This window comes from Macaca nemestrina, chromosome 1, assembly GCF_043159975.1.
Source record: "Macaca nemestrina isolate mMacNem1 chromosome 1, mMacNem.hap1, whole genome shotgun sequence".
In the NCBI taxonomy this organism is placed as follows: domain Eukaryota; kingdom Metazoa; phylum Chordata; class Mammalia; order Primates; family Cercopithecidae; genus Macaca; species Macaca nemestrina.
In genome coordinates this window covers 228,103,850-228,117,952 of record NC_092125.1, presented here as the reverse complement: position 1 = coordinate 228,117,952, position 14,103 = coordinate 228,103,850, and the positions used below count along the sequence as shown (strand labels likewise).

Sequence of the window (14,103 nt, the reverse complement as noted above, 5' to 3'; positions counted from 1 at the left end):
GAGTCACCAGAGAGCCTGGCCCCAGGCTCAGCAGCTGGCATGGGAGGGAGGAGGGGCCTCCCCAGGAAAGAATGCAGAGCAGGGAGAGGCCACAGGGAGGGAGAAAAACCCCCGCAGAGGGTGCTCTTACCTCTGGCCCATCCTCCCCAGGGCCACCTGTCCCCTCAAGGTGGCTGCCCCCTCTGTGTCCTGGCAGAGAGATGAGAGATGGAGTGGCAGAGACTGCCCTGGGCCTCTCAGCAGTGCATAGCTCAGAGCACACTTTGGAGTCAGCCAGCCCTGAGTCCAGGGTTCTCGGACCTTCCGTGTTGTTACCTGTGGCATGGGAGACAGCAGTACCCCTTCCCAGGGCAGCAGGGAAGATCAGATGAGGGAACTCAGGTAAAAGGTGGGCAGCCGATCCTGGCACATGGCCAATCATGGCACACAGTCGGCAGCAGTGAGGGGGCTCTTCAACATCACCAGAACCCCCTGCCCTAAGAAAGGGGCTCCTGGGCCGACAGGGAAGGTCTGCCTCCTACTCCGGAGGGGCTGCTAGGGGACAGGCCCGGGCTGCCTCCTCACAGCCACCTGCTCCCTGTCCTCCACCTGCCTCCTGCCGCATCTGGCCGCTGCTCAGCCAGGAAGGTCAGGGGTGTCGGGCCCTCCCACCTGGGTCACGCGCTAGGCATGCCTGAGAGCAAAGGCCACGCCCCGGCACCCCACGCCTTCTTGGCCCTGCGGCGACAGTGCATGGCTCTGGCACGCGCTGCACCAACTTCCTGTTGGGTGCTGTGGTCCCAAGGCGCGTGCTTTGCAGCAGATGTGTGACCTGGTGTTCCCCTGAGTGCTCGGAAAATGGCCTTGTCTCCGGTTGTTCCCGTTCAGGAGCAGGTACCCGGGGTGCTCCGGGGATCCGGTTTTCCAGGATGGGTTTTCTGTCTGATGGGTGGGCAGCCCCAGCTCCCTGAGCAGGGCTTAGGTGCCCCCGTAATGTCCGGGGTTAATTGTGCCAGCCTGAGCCCCATGTGCCCCCCTTGGGATTGGCCTCAGCCTGGGGTGAGCTGACCCTGCCCAATGCAGCCCAGCCCTTCACTGCTTCCTGTTGCTGCCGCTGGGCAGAGTGGGCCTGGCACCCAGCAGAGACGTCTGACTGCCGCACATTCTCCACTGGCTTCTGCTTTCATCCCCGGGGCGATGTTGAGGGAGACGCCGGGAGATGGAGAGCCCCTGGGGCCACCTCTGTCCCTCTGCAGGGGGCAGGGCTGGCAGCTCTGGGGAAGAGCCCTGCCCATCTTGTCTGCTCTCTCCCAGGAAGCCCTGGCCTGGGGATTCCCATTTCTGAGAAGGCCCCTGCCTTGCACATGGATGGTATGGGTCCCCAGTCCCTCCTCTCTCCCCTCATCCTTCGGGCGGAGCACAGGGCAGTGGTGGGGGATGAAGACCCCTCAGACCCCTTCCCCACCCTGCAGCCCCTTGCACAGCCCTGAGGTCACTGTCCCGGAGGGGAGGGCAAAGGGCTCCTTGGTGATGGCTTCCTGCATCCCCTCTCGCTTGCCTCCTCCACTTCCCCTGGGCAGGATATGGGTGCTGGGTGTGGTCATGGAGGGAGGAGGCTGTAAGCCTCCTGGGGGACACATTAGTGTGTGTGTGTGTGTGTGTGTGTGTGTGTGTGTGTGTGTGTGTGTGTGGATGGCTGAAGGGAGGAGGCCGGGGGCCTGGGCAGGCAGCTATGGGGACTCCGATCGTTGAGGGCTCCTGCTGCCTCTGCAGGGGACAGGCCCAGCCAGCTACTGAGTGAGCAGCCTGCAGCAGCCCTGACTCACTACCAGTCGCGCCGTCTGCGCAGTGCTGGGGTCCCCACCACCCAGTACCAGGTGAGCGGCCCTGCACGGCACCGTACCTTCCACCTATGGTCACTGAGAGGCAGGATGGAGCTAGGGCAGGCACGTGAATTTTTTGGCTGTGGTCTATTTTTTGTTCATTGCAGCATTGATTAGATGTGAATGTGAACTGTTCTTGCAAAAGTCTAGACCTGTGGTGTTTGTAATCGGGGAACCGGCATTGAACATTGCTTTGAAGAGATTGAAATTTCTAGCCTGTGATCTTCTTGAAAATTGTTACTGAGGCATTGATGTGATGTACCATCAAAGGCTCCGTTCGGCAGTCATGACCTTGGGCACCGTGGTTAGATCTCGATGCTTCTGCTGTTGTCTGAACCATGTGATATCTGTCACTGTGCCACTGGTCCCTTTGGCTCAGGCCTCAGGAGTTTGGAGGAGAGACTGAGGTTTCTCCGTGACAAATACAGGGAATCCTGACTGGGATCTCCAATCTCTAGTAAGGTTTGCACAGTTCTTCTTGCATTTCTTTGGCTACATCTAAGCCAAAGTCTGGATGGAGCTGTCAGGGAACTGGGTTATGTTGACCTCCCAACCCCTGCCCACCCTCTGGGGCATCCTTATGATAAGCGGGCCTTTCTGCCAGGCCCCCAGCATGACCCCCCAGGCCGACGACCCCCTAGGGTCATGACCCCTAGTGCACTCAGAGTCAGCACCTGCCTTTGTTGCAGCATCGACCCTCTGCCATCAGATCCCGCTCAGGGAAGGAATGGGCTCCTGTTGGGCGCCTGCTGGGTGAGAGGGGAAGTGTGTGTTGTGTAAGTGCCCTTCTGTGTCATGCGGTTTTGAGCAGTTGCACACCTCTTCCTGTCTCCGCTGGAAGCACAGTCACCGCCACGGCTCCTCCAGGCTCTGGCCCGCAGAACAAACAACATGGTTTTGTGTTACACAGTAGTCACGGCAGATACTTCGGTGGCTTGGCATGGGGGACCTCCAGGGTTCCAGAAGCAACATACAAAATAACATCAGTTCAACAAGCAGGTGCTGGAGTCCTTGCCCCAGGCCTTCCAGAAGACACCCAGGACATCACACACAGCCCGGAGCAGCCCCTCTCTCTCCATCCCTTCAGCGATGTTCCCTGGGCATTACCACATGCTGGTGTCCGCTCTGGGTGTGGGGAAACATCCATGAAGGAAAGAGATGAAGTTCCCTGCCCGGAGGAGCTGACCCCCAGCAGTCTTACGGGATATGGGTACAGAGATGAATCTGGGGGAGAGTCCATTGTTGGTGTTGCGTCACCGACCTCCAGGATGGCCTCCAGGGACCCCGCCTCCTGGTGTCCACTGTCCCCATTGTATTAGGGTTGGCCTTTTGAAAGCTGTGAGTCTGAGTCGCCTGGCAGACAGATAAGGAATACAAGGTGATCATTCTTAAGACCTCAGGGATCTGCAGGCCAGTCTTCTGGAAGCTTTGAGCTTCCAGGATGATTCAGAATTTGGACACAGCCACAGAAAGCCTAAGTGCCACAGGTCCTGCCATGACACCCTGAGGTGGGGGCTCACACTTGGGCGTGGCTGGTCACATCTCTAAAAGATGAGCCTTCACTTTTATAGAGGCTGAGGCGGGCGGATCACAAGGTCAAGAGATCAAGATCATCCTGGCCAACATGGTGAAACCCCATCTCTACTAAAAATACAAAAAAAATTAGCTGGATGTGGCAGTGCGCACCTGTAGTCCCAGCTACTCAGGAGGCCGAGGCAGAATTGCTTGAACCCAGGAGGCAGAGGCTGCAGTGAGCCAAGATCGCACCACTGTACTCCAGCCTGGGCAACTGAAGAGACTCCATCTCAAAAAAAAAAAAAAAAAAAAGATGAGCCTTTTCCAGGAAAGTGGAAAAGACAGAGAAGCCTCCTGACAGCCAAGGAGACCAGCAGCCAGAAGAGCAGGTGTTGTAGCAAGGCTGAGGACCCGCAAACACTGATTTTCCTGGTAAGACTGCTCTGCTGCCCAGGGCGCACCGTACAAGAGCAGCTTCACCTGCCGTCATGCAGATGGCACAGATGTCCAGGAAGCAGCTGTGGTCAGTGACTCCCCAGGAGGCACTCCCAGACCTGGGGCCAGAGTCTTCCCTGCACCTTTGCCTGATGTGACACCAGGGCAGGACACAAGCTAGTCCTAGCTCCTGCGGCCCCCGCAGCACACCCCTACCTGTTAGCACACTGAGTCCTCCCTCATTATCATCCCATTTTACAGATGGAGAAACTAACACAGGGAAGCCTGAGCGAATTGCCCAAAGTCATAGACCAGCACATGGCTGAGTGAGAACTCCAGTCAGCGCCAACTCCAAAGCCCAGATCGAAACCACTGACTGGACCTAACCTCCTTCCCAGGAGCCCAGCCTGATCGCCTCAGTCACCCAAAGAGGTTGGAATAATGTCATCAACCAGCTCCCAAAGAAGAGAGGAGCATGTGCAGTCTGCAATGGTAAGATTTCAGCTTAGAGAGAGATCCTCTCCAGCCTCAAAGTACTGACTTTGGATCAAGACTTCTCACTAAAGGAAAGTTCCGGCCAGCTCAAATGTTTTGTACTCCAGAATCTACAATAAAGAGACAGATACTGCCTTTTGCAGGAACTGGAAGTAGGTTTCCAGGTACCCACTGGACTCTAATTCAGTGTTGATAAGTATGACCCTGGAGATTCAATCAAAGCGGAACTTGCTCCCTGGAGCCCTGGGGTTACGCGCTAAGGTGGATTCTGTATAATGATGCTGCTGGTGGCTACAGCAAGCATTTATTTATCACGTACTCATGGGGCAGCTGCTGGTTCCACGTCACAGAGAAGCTGGGGTTGTCTGGTCTAGGTGGGGTGGCTCTTGCGTATGTAGCAGGGTGGACTGGGTCGTGTGTGTCCCATGATGATGGCAGAGGCTCAGGGGCAAGTCTCCTGTGACTGAAGCATCTGCTCACCTTCCAGTTACCAAAGCAAGTCACATGGCTGCACAGGAGGGCAAGGCCAGGAATTCACCCCTCTGATGTGTGTGTGTGTGTGCGCGTGCGTGCATATGTATGTCTGTCTTTTTGCGTATTTGTGTATATGTGTGTATGTGTGCATATGTGTGTATATGTGTGTACATATGTGTGTATGTCTATATGTGTGTACGTGTGTAGGTATGTGTGTATGTGTATGTATCTGTGTATGTGTAGGTATGTGTGATGTGTGTGTAGGTATGTGTATATGCATGTATGTACGTGTATAGGGGTGTGTGTATGTGTGTGTGTGTATGTGTATATGTATGTATGTGTGTAGGCGTGTACGTATGTGTGTAGATGTGTGTGTGTGTAGGTGTGTGTGTATGTGTAGGTGTGTGTATGTATGTGAGTGGGTACATTTGTATGTGTGTGTAGGGGTGTGTGTGTGTTGGGAGAGGCGGCAAAGTCACACAGCAAAGGACGTGGATGCTGGGAGAAGTGAGGCATTGGGGGTCAGTAACTCCACCTTCCATACCCTCATGCCCTCCCTATGTAAATTAGGTGCCAGCTCCCTCAACCAGAACATGTGGGTAACCATAACAGGTTGTCCCCACACCAGGTCAAATCAGAAAGTGTCTTCTATTATTTTGTGTCTCTGTCATTGACTCCTGGGCTCAGTCCTGACCTTCCCTTGTGGTTTCTTGGCTTAAGCCGTTCATTTATTTCCTCTCACCTGAGTGCACTGACTTCTTCCCAGCTCATGCAGGCAGTTCAAGTGGCTCTGGCAGGGTACAGATTCCGTCTTTGACGCTAAGGTTGAGGGAATCGGAGACAGTGCCCCCAGAGCTCCTACTCAGACCCCCCAGGGCACATTTGCCCCCAAAATAATAGTCATTTACCATTAGCGTCAACAGAGAAATTGTGGCCCCAGGCCTCCCATTCTGCAGATGAGGAAACTGAGGCTCCAGGAGAGGCCCTTGCCTTGGTTAGCTGTGCCCCAGGGAGTTTTGCTCCATTTATTCATTTAGTCTGGGGCTGCTCTTCCTTGTGTGTCCTTGCCTAGAATCATGTATGGGTCCACCTTTTCCAAAAAACTGCCAGCCCAGGCCAGATGCAGTGGCTCACGTCTATGATCTCAACCCTTTGGGAGACTGAGGCGGGAGGATGGCTTGAGCCCAGGAGTTTGAGACCAGCCTGGGCTGCAGAGTAAGGCCTCATCTCTATAAAAAAAAAAAAAATAATAATAATAATAATAATAATAATAATACAAAAATTAGCCAGGCTCGGCCACGCACATCTGTGATCCCAGCTAATTGGGAGGCTGAGGTGGAAGGATCCCTTGAGCCCTATAGGTTGGGGCTACAGTGAGCCGTGATCAGGCCACTGCACTCCAGCCTGGGGAACAGGGCAAGACCCTGTCTCAAAAAAGAAAGAGAGGGGCATGGGGCAGCATGGGGAGGAAACTGCTGGCCCTAGATCTCATGACCCAGGCTTGCCCCAGGAGCCAGAGTCCCATAAAGGGGTGCTGTGGGCTTTCCATCAGTCCCAGAAAGTGTCTCACCAGCGATGCCTTCCTGGGGCTGTGGCTTTCATGACAGTTCAAGACCCCCAGGATTCCTTTCTGTGTTTAAATAAACTCAGCTTCCTGTTCTCTCACCAACTCTGCATTCATATCCCAAACTGGCAACATATTTGGCCTTTCTAGAAAAACTACAGTTGAGAAAACACCTCCACTTGGGGGTCATAGGGGAACCGAATATTCACACAGCCTTCAAGAACCTTCCCTGTGATTCCTGGTTAATCACGAAAAATAGAAAGAGCTGTGGCCGGGTGCAGTGCCTCATGCCTGTAATCCCAGCACTTTGGGAGGCCGAGGTGGGCAGATCATGAGGTCAAGAAATCGAGACCGCCTGTAATCCCAGCACTTTGGGAGGCCAAGACGGGTGGATCACGAGGTCAGGAGATCGAGACCATCCTGGCTAACACGGTGAAACCCCGTCTCTACTAAAAAATACAAAAAAACTAGCCGGGCGAGGTGGCGGGCGTCTGTAGTCCCAGCTACTCGGGAGGCTGAGGCAGGAGAATGGCGTGAACCCGGGAGGCGGAGCTTGAGGTGAGCTGAGATCTCGCCACTGCACTCCAGCCTGGGTGACAGAGCAAGACTCCGTCTCAAAAAAAAAAAAAATCGAGACCATCCTGGCCAACATGGTGAAACCCCATCTGTACTAAAAATACAAGAATTAGCTGGGTGTGGTGGCACACGCCTGTAGTCCCAGCTACTTGGGAGGCTGAGGCAGTAGAATTGCTTGAACCCGGGAGGCAGAGGTTGCAGTGAGCCAAGATCATGCCACTGCAGTCCAGCCTGGGCGACAGAGCGAGACTCCATCAAAGAAAAAGAAAGAAAACAAAACAAAAGGAAAGAAAGAGAAGGAAAGGAAGGAAAGGGAAGGAAGGGAAGGAAAATAAAGAAAAGAAAGAGCTGTGCCCTGGCAGACACCACCTTAACCAAACGGCCAGACTTGGTCTTGTCCTCGATGGGCAAACTCGCTTGTTCGTCCCTTCCTGGATGCATGAGAAGGAAAAGACCCCCCCAAAAAGGTTCAGCTAAATTGAATCCTGAAACTGCAGTCAGACAAATCCAAACCGAGGGACTGTGTGCAGGACAGATGACCTGAACTTTTCAAAAAAGGTCAGTGTCATAAAAAACAAAAACGAAAAAAATGGGGGGTTGCTTCTAGATTGAGAGAGATGAGAGAGAAATAACCAACGCCATTTGTGAGCCTTGAATGGATCCCAGATTTTTGTAAAGCTGTAGGAGTTATTTTGGAATAATTGGGAACACCCAATAGAGGATCAGGTGATACTGAACTAAGTATCTTAGGTAGAGTGCTGGTGGTGTGGTTAAGACAAAACTCTCAGATGAGTGCTGAGATACTGAGGAGTGGAGCTCAGGGGATTGCAACGCACTTTCAGACAGTTCAGAGAAAAGTGTGTGTGTGCATGTGGGTGTGTGCACATGTGGGTGTGTGTGCATGTGTGCATGTGGGTGTGTGCGCATGTGTGCATGTGGGTGTGCACGTGCGTGTGGGTGTGTGCGTGTGTGTGGGTGTGTGTGCATGTGTACATATGTGTGCATGTGCATGTGCATTGCATGTGTGCCTGTATATGTGTATGTGTGCATGTGGGTGTGTGTGCATGTGTATGCCTGTGCATGTATGCATGTGCGTGTGTGTGCATATGTGCGTGGAGAGAGAGGAAAAGGGTAGGAGAGGAGCGGGAATGCATGCAAGTGAGACAAGAGGTAAACAATTGGTGTATGATTGGGATGAAGAGTATATGGGTATTTATTGCTATTCTAATTATTTCCACTTTTATGAGGTTTGAAAGTTTTCAAAGTAGTAAGTTGGTAGGAAGAAAGAAAATGCCCGTAGAGGGAGCCTCCCGACCTTCCTAGGTCCCCTGTCTTTGTCAGCCAACCACGTAAAGGGGAAGAGGATTTAATGACTGGATTCCTTCCTGGGCTCCAAGCATTTTCACATCTTGCTTCTCTTTGCTCCATGAGAAGTTAAGCAGGCCTGTGTGAATGCTCCATGCTTCAGTTTCTCCAAATCTAAATCCGGAAGATTTGCTCCAGGTCATGCGCAGACCAAGTGGAAGTGGAGCTGATGGGAGGGACCTAGCCTGTGGGCTCCCTGCTTGGACCCTGGGCCCTGCACCCCCTCAGCTGCTAGGCTCCCCTCTTGGGTCTGGTGTGTTGGCAAGCGGTTTCTGAAGCCTGTTATCCCAAGTCCCGGCGGTGTCAGGGAGCCCGGGGCCACCCAGCTTAGCCGTGTCTGCCTCCCTCTGTGCTGAAGGAGCCACTGCGCCAGCCTGGAACTCACAGCATCCCCCTTAGGATGTTGGCTCCACAGGGATTGGCTGCTTGGCAGATACAGTCGCTCCTGATTGGACAGTGGCGTCTGCAGCTCAAGAAGGTGGACTCTGGGCTCTGCCTCTGTGTGTCTTACATCCTGAAATGCAAAGCGGGGGCTGTGGGGAAATCTCACCATCCCCTCCTCCCCTGGGAGGTGGCAAAGGTGGTGGAACCCTGGTGAGGAATGACACAGAGGCTGTGTTCGTGGCCCGCAGTTCCTTGTAAAGTGGTCATCAAACGGCGTACAGTTCCCGCCTGTGGCTGCAGGCTGGAGAGCTGGCTGCTAGCACAGATACAGCCTGACCTCAGGTCAACACTTCTCGGAGTCCAGAGGGGTGGGGAGTGGAACAGGTGGCCTCCTAGGGACGCCTCCCCCAGAGTGACCAGCGATGCCACTTGTCCCTGCACCTGGAGCTGCCCTGAGCACCCCCACTGGACACAGCGGGCATTGCACCCTCCGGAGAAAGCTGCCCTTGTTCCACATGCGAGCCCGTCCCCAGCGCCGTGGGCCGTGTACCTGCAGTAACGCGAGCCCCAGCTGCCTCTCCAGTGCTGTCTCTGCTCTGGCCTTCAGCAGGCTGGGTCACAGAGGCATCCACCCACTCATTCATTCACTCAACAAATACCTGTTCCGTGTCTACTAGGTGCCAGGCACAGCTGGGAACCAGCAGACAAATCTCCCTGCTTTCCCGAAGCCGGCATCTTGGTGGGCAGACAGCATAAACGAGATGAGTAGGTGGAGGAGAAGGCCTGTGAGCAGGTGACAGGCGCTGGGGAGAAACAGCCCAGGGGAGGGACCGGGAGCATGGGGGAGACGGGGACTGCGATGTGAGGGAGGTGTCCAGGGAAGACCTCCATGAGAAGGTGACCTTGGCATAAAGAGGCAAACCTGGGAGGGGGCTCAGGCAGACCGTGGTGGTCAGAAGTTGAATTCGGGCAGGAGGAGGGGGAGTGCATTCACTCCCTGAGGTGGGAGTGAATCTGTCTGCTGGGTTCACAGACCCCCAGGGAGCCAGTGTGTCAGGGGCCGGTGTGTGAGGGACTCAGCAGGGGGATGTGGCTAGAAAGGTTGTGGACCCACTGTTGAGATTGGACTTTGGCTCTGAATGGAATGGAAGCCGTTGGAAGGTTTGGAGCAAAGCAGTGACATAATCTGGCTTATGTTCTGGGAGGATCACCCTGGCTGCATAGAATCGGCCAGTTGGGGTGGAGGTGGGCGCAGGGAACGCTGGGAGGAGCAGCATGAGAGCCAGTGGCGGCCTGGACCTGGGAGAAGACAGGGAGAGGCACGGGCCCCTGGTCCAGGGCTGGATTGGATGTGGGAGGCAGGACATGGGAAGAAGGGAGGAATCAGGGTGACTCCCGGGGGTGGGACTGACACCTGGGAGGGTGGGGAGCTCTTTACTCAGCTGAGACCACCCTGGGAAGAACTGGGCTGCGGCCGGGCGCGGTGGCTCACGCCTGTAATCCCAGCACTTTGGGAGGCCGAGGCGGGCGGATCACGAGGTCAGGAGATCGAGACCATCCTGGCTAACACGGTGAAACCCCGTCTCTACTAAAAATGCAAAAAATTAGCCGGGCGAGGCGGCGGGCGCCTGTAGTCCCAGCTACTCGGGAGGCTGAGGCAGGAGAATGGCGTGAACCCGGGAGGCGGAGCTTGCAGTGAGCCGAGATCGCGCCATTGCACTCCAGCCTGGGCGACTAAGCGAGACTCTGTCTCAAAAAAAAAAAAAAAAAAAAAAAAAGAACTGGGCTGGGAGTGAGGGCAGTCGGGAGCTCAGTGTCTGACCCAGGAATCCGAGGCACACATTCCCCACCCTCATAACTGAGCCACACAGGCAGGGAATAAACAGCTCTGGGGTTCACAGGGTGGAGTCTGCAGCATAGCGACAGGGTTCAGAGCCATGAGATGGGCAGAAATCTGAGGGGTTTCATGGGGATGGAAAAGAAGAGGTTCAAGGCCTGAACAAGGGCAGCCGCTGGAGCACAGAGAGGAGCAGGAAGAAGCCCAGGAGACTGAAAAGGAGTGGCCGGAGGGATGGGAGGGGGGCATGGAGTCCCGGGAGCTGGGGAAGCCGCAGGCAGCACCTCTGTCGCCCTGATACGATGGGCACCACTGGACCTAGCAATGAAGAGGTTACCGCAACTTTGGCAAGTGCCACTTCCATGGAGTGGTGAGGGCAGAGGCTGATTGGAGACAGTTTATGAGCTGGAAGAAGGAGAGGAATCGCAGACAATTGAAGGAAAACTTTTTGAGGAATTTTCTTGTGAATGGAAGGCGAGAAACAGTGGAGAAGAAAGTGGGTCTAAGAAACTGTGCTTTTTAGGCCAAATGAGATGGCTCACGCCTGTAATCCCAGCACTTAGAGAGGCCGAGGCGGGCGGATCACTTGAGGTCGGGAGTTCGAGACCAGCCTGGCCAACATAGTGAAACCCCGTCTCTACTAAAAATACAAAAATTAGCGAGGCGTGGTGGCGCACATCTGTAATCCCAGCTACTCGGGAGGCTGAGGCATGAGAATCACTTGAACCCAGGAGGCAGAGGTTGCAGTGAGCCGAGAGCACGCCACTGCACTCCAGCCTGGGCGACAGAGTAAGACTCTGTCTCAGGAAAAAAAAAAAAAAAAAAAAAACACAAACAGAAACTGTGCTTTTTGTTTTCTTTGGAGATGAGAAAAATAACTCATTGGCTGCAGCTGGCAATGCCTCCTGAAGAAGGAGGAATGGGATTGAGTGGGTGTGGGGCTGGGGGCGGCCACGTGGCCGTGGACACTGTGGAGCCGTTTCACTGGGTAGCCACAGGAAGGAAGGCAGGAGGCTTTGAGCACGGATCGCGTCCCTATCTGGGGAAGGTGGCTTCTGGTTGCTTGTGTTTTCTCAGGGGTCTGGGAAGCAGCAGTGGCAGCTGAGGGTGGGGTGGGAAGGGAGGAGCTGCGAGGTGTCCCCTGAGCCTGGGAGAGAAGATGTCATAGAGCAGGTGCCCACAGACTCTTTCTGTAAAGGACCAGGTAGTAAATAATTTAGGCTTTACCAGCCAGCCAGTCTGTTGCAGCTCCTCAGCCCTGCCCTTGGAGCTGAAAAGCAGCCTGAGAGGATTCATAAACAAACAGACATGGAGGTGTTCCAATAAAACTTTATTTACAAAAGAGGCAGCAGGCTGGCTCTGGCCTGCTTAGACTCCTGGCCCTCGACCTCACTTCCAGGCCAGGGGTCTTCAAAGCATGGTCCCTGGGCCTGCAGCATCAGCGTTACCCGGGACTTATGAGAAATGCAGATTCTTGGACCCCACCCCACATTCATGGAACCAGTGACTCAGTCCCTGCACTGTTTCCAACCCAAGTTGAGTTTGTGATTCCGGAATTCTGGAAGTTAGCTCAGCAGCTAGACCCAAGAGAGAGCGAGGTGTGGGGTGGGCTACACACCCTGTTAAAGGCACAGGCATCCCAGCTCCCATCCCCTTCTGCAAGCCAGTGTGAGGACATCCTGCCTCCTATGGGCCATATTTGCTTATGCAGCCTCCATGGGGGCTCCCTGGGGACGGGCTGTGGAGACGACTCTGCTCTCCGCAGAACCCTCCACTCTGCAGCCTTGGTTTCCTGTCCACGCCCCTCAGCTACTCAGGGGAGCCTGGGGGCAGGAGCTCCACTGCTTATAGGGGCAGCCTCCCACAGCAGTAGTGCTCAGCCAGTGTTCCGTGCATGAAGAAATGCACTGTCCTCTGATCAAAAGCACAGCATCTTTAGGAGTTTAACAACGGTTTTTTAACGGCTTTAGTGAGATGATTTGATTTCCTGCCTCTGAGTCATCTAAGAGCAAAACGCGTGAGCTGCTAATGGGCTCAGAGAGGCCGCCCTGGAGGCCCCTCCAGCCCCCCAGTACTGCAGGGATTCAGTCACCCCAAAGCCAGGTAACCAGCCTTGGCCTCTCAAAGCTCTGGGATTACAGGCGTGATCCACCGTGCCTGGCCTGAATGAGGGTCTTTAAGAATAAAACTCCAGGGGATCGTCACCCAGCCCCACCACTTCCTCTGAGGTTAGCATGGTGCTGGATCTTCTCTGCATCTTCTATCTTTGTTTTTGGTTTTCATTTTGGTTTACTTGAAACAGGATCGCCCAGGCTGGAGTACAGTGGCACGATCATGGCTTACTGCAGCCTCGACCTCCCAGGCTCAAGCAATCCTCCCACCTCAGCCTCCTGAGTAACTGGGATTATAGAAATGCACCACCACGCCCAGCTAATTTTTTTATTTTTTTGTGGAGGCCGAGTCTCTACAAAAAAAAGTCTGTATGTTGCCCAGGCTGCTCTCGAACTCCTGTGCCCAAGCAATCCACCTGCCTTGGCCTCCCAAAGTGCTAGTATTCCAGGCTGGTCCCGTTTTACTAGCAGGTCTGCACATGGGCTCACATTGCCCACTCAGAGGAGACCTCTGTTATTAGGGAGACCTAGACCTGCGCTGCCTGGACCCCAGGGACAGAGGCTGTTTGTGAATCCCCTCCCTTACTTTGCTTTTCTTCCGAGGACGCCGGCTCCCTGGTGACAGGAGGTCACTGTTCTGGGGAAAAAGAAGAGGGGGGAAAAACAAAGCCAATCCACCAGTTGGCTAAGTGTCAGGTTTCCCACCAATTTCATGGGTTGCTGTGGACGGGCGGGGCTGTGTTTTGAGCCCAGGCCATCCCTTTGCCCGTGGGTGCGGGACCACATTATTTTGGATCAGGGGTCCTTTGTCCTTCCAGAAGCCGAGCCCCATTCCAGGCATGGGGGTGCAGCAGCGAGCGAGACCCACAGAACCACTGCCCTCCTGGAACGCACCCCCCCAGAGAGGGAACTGGGGCACCACAGACCCGTGTGCAGGCAGCAAGGGCGTGGTGTCGGCTGGGGAGTGGCAGGGACCCCTGAGCCTCACAGTCGGGGCTCATGGCGCTGAGAAGCACTGCGGCAACGGTGCAGCCAGTAGAAGGAGCCGCAAGTACAAGGGTCCACAGGCAGTGTGAGCTCAGCCTGCTGGGAAGGCCAGGGGCCTGGGCCGAGGGTCAGGTGGCAGAGCGAAGGGTCCTGGGGGGCAGTGCCTGGGAGAGGGAGGAAAGAGCATGGGACCAGATTCGCTTTGGAAATAGAAGCCCCAAGCCAGCAGCCAGCCAGGTGGAGCAAGGCGCGCAGGGCTGAGAGGGTTCAGGAGGCGGTGGGGGAAGCCACTGGGAGGAGACCCAGGAGTTCAGGTGAAAGACAGCGGTGGCTCAGCCCAAGGGTGGAAGCCGGAGAGGTGGGTGGACGGCTGGATGTTGGCAGCCGTACCCATTATCAACGCTGCTGTAACAGCTCTTCACAAACCCTGCATCTTCAAACCGCCCAGAGTGGGATCTCCTGGTTCCTGTGGGTCAGGTGTTGGGGCAGAGCAGGGCT

General features: G+C 55.0%; 1 protein-coding gene across 8 annotated transcripts in view; it reads left to right on the top strand.

The window, feature by feature from the left end:
- The window catches only part of LOC105479780 (potassium voltage-gated channel subfamily A regulatory beta subunit 2), a 109,729-nt gene that overhangs the window by 31,878 nt on the left and 63,748 nt on the right, over positions 1–14,103 (top strand). Inside the window, exon 1 of one of the 8 annotated variants that reach the window (XM_011738045.3) lies at positions 750–873. The exons of 5 other annotated variants lie outside the window; for them this stretch is intronic. The gene's annotated coding sequence lies outside the window, so the exon portion shown is untranslated. Of the gene's footprint in view, positions 1–749; positions 874–14,103 lie in introns of those variants that run through there. 2 more of the 8 variants (XM_011738113.2, XM_011738100.2) reach the window with 2 other exon arrangements.